This window comes from Ictidomys tridecemlineatus, unplaced genomic scaffold, assembly GCF_052094955.1.
Source record: "Ictidomys tridecemlineatus isolate mIctTri1 unplaced genomic scaffold, mIctTri1.hap1 Scaffold_38, whole genome shotgun sequence".
Classification (NCBI taxonomy): Eukaryota; Metazoa; Chordata; class Mammalia; order Rodentia; family Sciuridae; genus Ictidomys; species Ictidomys tridecemlineatus.
In genome coordinates, this window is record NW_027522508.1 from 446142 (window position 1) to 451705 (window position 5564).

General features: G+C 36.4%; 1 non-coding gene across 1 annotated transcript; it reads left to right on the top strand.

Moving 5' to 3' along the window:
* The first annotated feature begins 5073 nt into the window (after positions 1–5073).
* LOC144373391 (U6 spliceosomal RNA) lies at positions 5074–5179 on the top strand. Its single transcript, XR_013433079.1, has one exon. It is a non-coding gene; the product is annotated as a U6 spliceosomal RNA (small nuclear RNA).
* Positions 5180–5564: the final 385 nt, after the last annotated feature.

A 5564-nucleotide genomic window follows, 5' to 3' on the forward strand; every position in this document is an offset into this window, starting at 1 on the left:
GGTGAATTCTTTCAGCTTGTATGTCAGTACAAGTCTTCATTTTAGAAAGATATTTCACTGGGCATGATATTATCGGCCAACATTATTACTCTTCAAATATATTAAAGGTATCACTCCACTATATTCTCTTATGCCTAATTTCTGACAAGAAATCTGATGTCATCCTTAGTTCTTCTCTACATAAATGTTTTCTCTAACTGCTAAGATTGCTCTTTATCACTGGTTTTGAGCAATTTATTTATGATATAATATACCTTGATATAGCTTTATTCATGCTTTTTGTACTCTAGTTCCTTTTAATATCTTGGATCTGCTGATGTACAGTTTTCACAAATTTTTGAAAATTTTTGGCCATCATTTCTTAAAATATTTTTCTGAATACCTCTCAACGCTCAACTTGAAACTGTCCCACAGCTCACTGATGCTCTGGTTCACTTTTCTTTAACAGAAGAAATTTTCCCTGTGTTTCATTTGGGGTACTTCTCCTGTTATGTCCTCAAGTTCACTAACAATTTCATCACAAATGCTTATTCTGACATTAATCCCATCCACTGTGTTTATCATATATTTTCAACTCTAGAAGTCTGATTTTCTTAAAATGTATCTTCTATATCTCTTTTTACCTTTTTAACACACGAAATATAGTAGTAATAACTTTTTAAAAAATGCCATTACCTCATTCTAACATCTCCGGCAGTTCTCGGTTGGCTTTGATTGGATGATTCTTCTCCTCATCATTGTGGATTGTATTTTTCTTGCTTCTTTGCATGTCTGGTAAGCTTTGATTCGATGCCATACATTACGAATTACTATTCTTAATATTTTGTATACAATTAAATTACTGGAAACAATTTGATTCTCTTGGGTCTGAATATTTGCTAGGTATTACATAAATTGTAATAGTCAGTCCGAGGTAACGCCCTTCTGATTATTCTACCCAACTTCCTTAGATAGTTTTTTCCAGGTGCTATTCTGGTCCCTGTGTTAGGACCTGTTCCTTCTAATCACTTAAGATCGTTTCTCTGACTTGCTAAGCAGTTTCATCACACTTATGTGCAGATCAATACCCTGCTGAACACTCAGAGAGCCTTTCACAGATTTCCAGAATTGTCTCTCAATGTAGCAACCTTCTTTTGGTACTCCACCCTGTGAATTCTAGTCACTTCGGTTTTCCTGGAATCTCAGCACCATCTCTCAATTCATGGTATCCTCTGGTTCTGCCTGACTTCCCCTTCTTTGTCATGGCTTGGGAATCTCTTAACATAGTAAAAGCTGGGACAACTAAAGAGCTCACAGCATTTGTTCCTTATGTTTCCAGAATCATTCTTTGTTGCTTGATCTTCAATGTTGCTGGATCTTCAAATTTTATCTGTTTGTGGGTTTTTTTTCATATTTATTTTAGTTGTTTCAGTTGGGAAGGTGAAGCCAGTACCTATATAAAGCTATCATAGCTAGATGTAAAAATCATTTGCTTTTCTTTTTCTTTTTATGGTGCTGGGGATTGAACACATGGCCTCATGTATGGTAGGCAAGTGCTCTACCACTGAGCTACATATCCCTTTTCTCATTTGCTTATTTTTTTAATAACAGAATACATAATGAAATAAATTTTAAAAGTTAACTATAAAAGAGAGTAACATCAGGGTAGACAGAACTGGGACAAAAGCTAGAATTCTTTCAAAATCAGGCAGGAGAATCACAAGTTCAAAGCTAGCCTCAGCAACTTAGCAAGTCCCTACGCAATTTAGTGAGAACTATCTCTAAATAAAAAATAAAGAGGCTAGGTATGTGGCTCAGTGGATAGGAGCCCTGGGTTCAATCACCAGTACTAGAAAACAGAAACAACTTATTTTTACAAATTAACTTTGGCTCTTCTAAATATTTAAATAATTGTAAAATAAACAAAAAAATCTTTATAAAGTAATACCTAAATATTGAAAGCAAAAATGAAACAACCTATGACATCAAGTTGGTGACAAACCACAGAAATGAATTAGTTCAAACATACCTTAGTGGGATATAGCTTAAAGACAAGAGAATTTCATTTCAGGAATACATTCCTGAAAGTATTTTAAATAACATAAATATAGTCTTGTGTTGCTTAATGATAGGAATAAATTCTGAGAAACACATCTTAGGCAATTTCAGCATGTAAACATTATTGAGCATACTTATACAAACCTAGAAAATATAGCCATTTCCACACGTAGGTATTCATATATGGTATATCATCGCTTTGGGGATAAAAACCTATAAGATATTATTATACTGAATTCTGTAGACAATTGTAACGTTGTAAATGTTTATATATCTAAACATATCAAAACACAAAAAATATATTAAAAATACTAGGTGACAAGAATTTTTTAGCTCCATTATTATGCACTAATGACCAAAATGTCATTAAGTGGCACAAGACTGTAAACAATTATACTGATGTCATTGAAAACTGGAACTCCAACATCAGAGAAAGAAAACACAAATCTAAGATAGATGAAGTGAAGTAAAATCTCTCCTGAATTTTCATGGGAATTATCTAAATGACATGATGAAAAATCCCCACATATTTCTGAGCTTTGTTCACTAAAAAGGCCTACAAATGACAGTCAATTTGAGCAATAAGCAATCCTAGTACTTGGAATGTAGCCTCTAAATATCATTTCCTATTGAAAGGAACCAAAGTTCTTTTAGAGAAATAGTTCCTTCAAGGTCTGGACAGGGAATGTTTAAGATGAACTTGGAATATCTCATAGTTCAAAAGCAAGGGAAATAGGTAACAATGACCACTAGGTGGTGGCAAAGGGTCCCAGGAGCCAAGATAAAGAGGCTTCTACAAGGCAAAAGGGGGAGAAATTGAGCATCAGGTAAGAACAATTACTATTCCTAACTGGATTAAACACACCAAATATTTTTAAATGCATGACATCATATTAACTCTTAAATAAAAGTTAAAAAGATTTCAAAAGCCCCTTTGGGTATCATTTGATAATGCTAGAATACCACCTTACTATTCTGAAAAGTAATGAAGAAAAGGAATCAAATGGTTATCTCCTGCCTTAACTATACAAACCAAATATCTGTGTAAAGAATAATCAATCATAGCCAGGCGCCGTGGCACACACTTGTAATCCCAGTAGTTCGGGAGGCTGAGGAGGGAAGATAGCAAGTTCAAAGTCAGCCTCAGCAAAAGCGAATTGCTAAGCAACTCAGTGAGACCCTGTATATAAATAAAATACAAAATAAGGCTGGGGATATGGCTCACTAGCCAAGTGCCCCTGAGTTTAATCCCCAGTACAAAAAAAAAAGAAAGAAAGAATAATCAATCATAAATTTTTATTTGTATAGGCATCCCAGCCTTTAAATGAAGAAAGAAAAATCCCAGCAACTCAGACCATTGCTATTTTGCAACCTGTAATATATTAGCAAATCTCACCAAGGTCACTGTTGACTAGTAGTCAACATCAAAGGAGAGGACATGCAGATGTCAATGCAATATTTTATTAAGTTTTCATAAGAAACAGAATTGAACCTAAACCTGACTACCAATTTCCAAGAAATATAAAGCAACAGAGAAAGGCTGAGGTTGTTAGCTCAGCACTTGCCTAGAATGCATGGAGCCCGAGGTTCAATCCCCAACACCACCAAACAAACAAACAAAAAAAAGGCAATAGAGAAACAGGTTAAATTGTTGTACCACGGGGATGTCATTTATTCACCAAAACTACAATATATCCTAGAAGTCCCACAAACATATTTTTTTCAATTATCGCAAAAAGTTACAAAAAGAGGATAAATCAATAGAGAGTAACTTATATGAGACTTGTTCTCCCACTGAAAGCAACCAGAAAGTTGGAATATATATATATATTTTGGTACCAGGGATTAAACTCAGAAGCACTTGATCACTGAGCCACATCCCCAGTCTCAGCCCCATTTTGTATTTTATTTAGAGACAGGGTCTCACTGAATTACTTAGCACCTCACTTTTGGCTTTGAACTCATGATCCTCCTGTCTCAGCCTCCTGAGCCACTAGGATTAAGGCATGTGCCACCATGCCCAGTCAAAATATATTTTTAAAGAACTATTTTTCAGATAGAAATCCACAAGGGACATGCAACTGTCACCCCTAAGATCAGGAGAACAAATAGATGAGCATTTCACCTGGAGGCACCCTCTAGACCTCAGTTTGGGAAGGGGAACCCAAATAGGGCATAACAGTCTCACTGAGGAGAGAGAGACCAGAGTTCCAGGAGTTTAAGCAGCCAAAAATATGTAGAGAAAACTACCAGAAAGATGGGAGCCACAAAGAAAGAGAGTTCCAGAAATCTGCATGGAGGTGGTCTTCAGTTTGGGGCTACATTCTAAGCAGTACCTGCGAGGGCCAAGAACAACTATAAGCTAACCAATCCCACAGTTGGCACTGAGCTGGGAGAAGTCTGGATTCCAGCTAGCCAGAGAGAGTTGACATACAAAAACAGTATGGTCAACAAGCTCATGAAGAAGTATTTGATCCAGGCATCATGGCACATGTCTGTAATTTCAGCAACTCAGAAGGTTGAGGCAGGAGGATCCCAAGTTTGAGGCTGGCAACTTATCAAGGGCCTAAGCAAGTTAGTGAGACCCTATCTCAAAAGAAAAAAAAAAGTTCACTCAATATCATTAATTATCAGGAAATAAACTCACAAAGACATACCCACTAGAATGGCCCAAGTGCTAGTGAAGATGAAGTCAAGTGGAAGTCTCCTAAATTGCTGGTGGAAGTATAAAATGATTGTGGTCATTTTTTAGCATGGCTTGACAGTATCACATAAGATAAAAACATACATTAAATGTAGGAGGCAATTGCACTCCTAGATATGAGTCCATTTATAGTGGCATATATATGAAATAGTACTGTAGGAAAAATGAATCTATAGTTTAAAAAAAAAGTTATCAGTGGTTGCCTGGAACAGGTGGTGAAGGAACTCACTGGGAAGGATCCCAAGGAAACCCCTTTTCTAGTGAAAAAACTGTTCTATATCTTGATTATGGTAGTTTTTACATGGGTATCTACATTTGTTAAAACTCAGAGTGTGCTTGCTTTGGCAGCACATATACTAAAATTGGAACAATACAGAAAAAATTAGCATGGTCCCTGAGCAAGGATGACACCCACATTGTGAAGCATTCCATAGTTTTGTGGAACCAACCCTTCAACAGATGAATGGATAAAGAAACTGTAGTACATATATGAAATGGAATATTACTTATAGCCTTAAAAGAGAAAAAAATTATGGCATCTGCGGGTGAATGGGAATATCAGGTTAAGGGAAGTAAGCCAATCCCAAAAACCAAAAGCTGTATGTTCTCTCTGAAAGTGGATGCTGACCCATAATGGGGGTAAGGTGGGTGGTAAGAGGCATGGAAAGAATGGAGGAACTTTGACTGGGCAAAGGGGAGGTAGGACAGGTGAGGGGGCATAGGGATAGGAAAGATGGTGGAATGAGATGAACCTTATTACCCGAGGTACATGTAGGAATACAAATGTGTTGTGTACAACTAGGAAAAGTTTTGTTCCATTTAT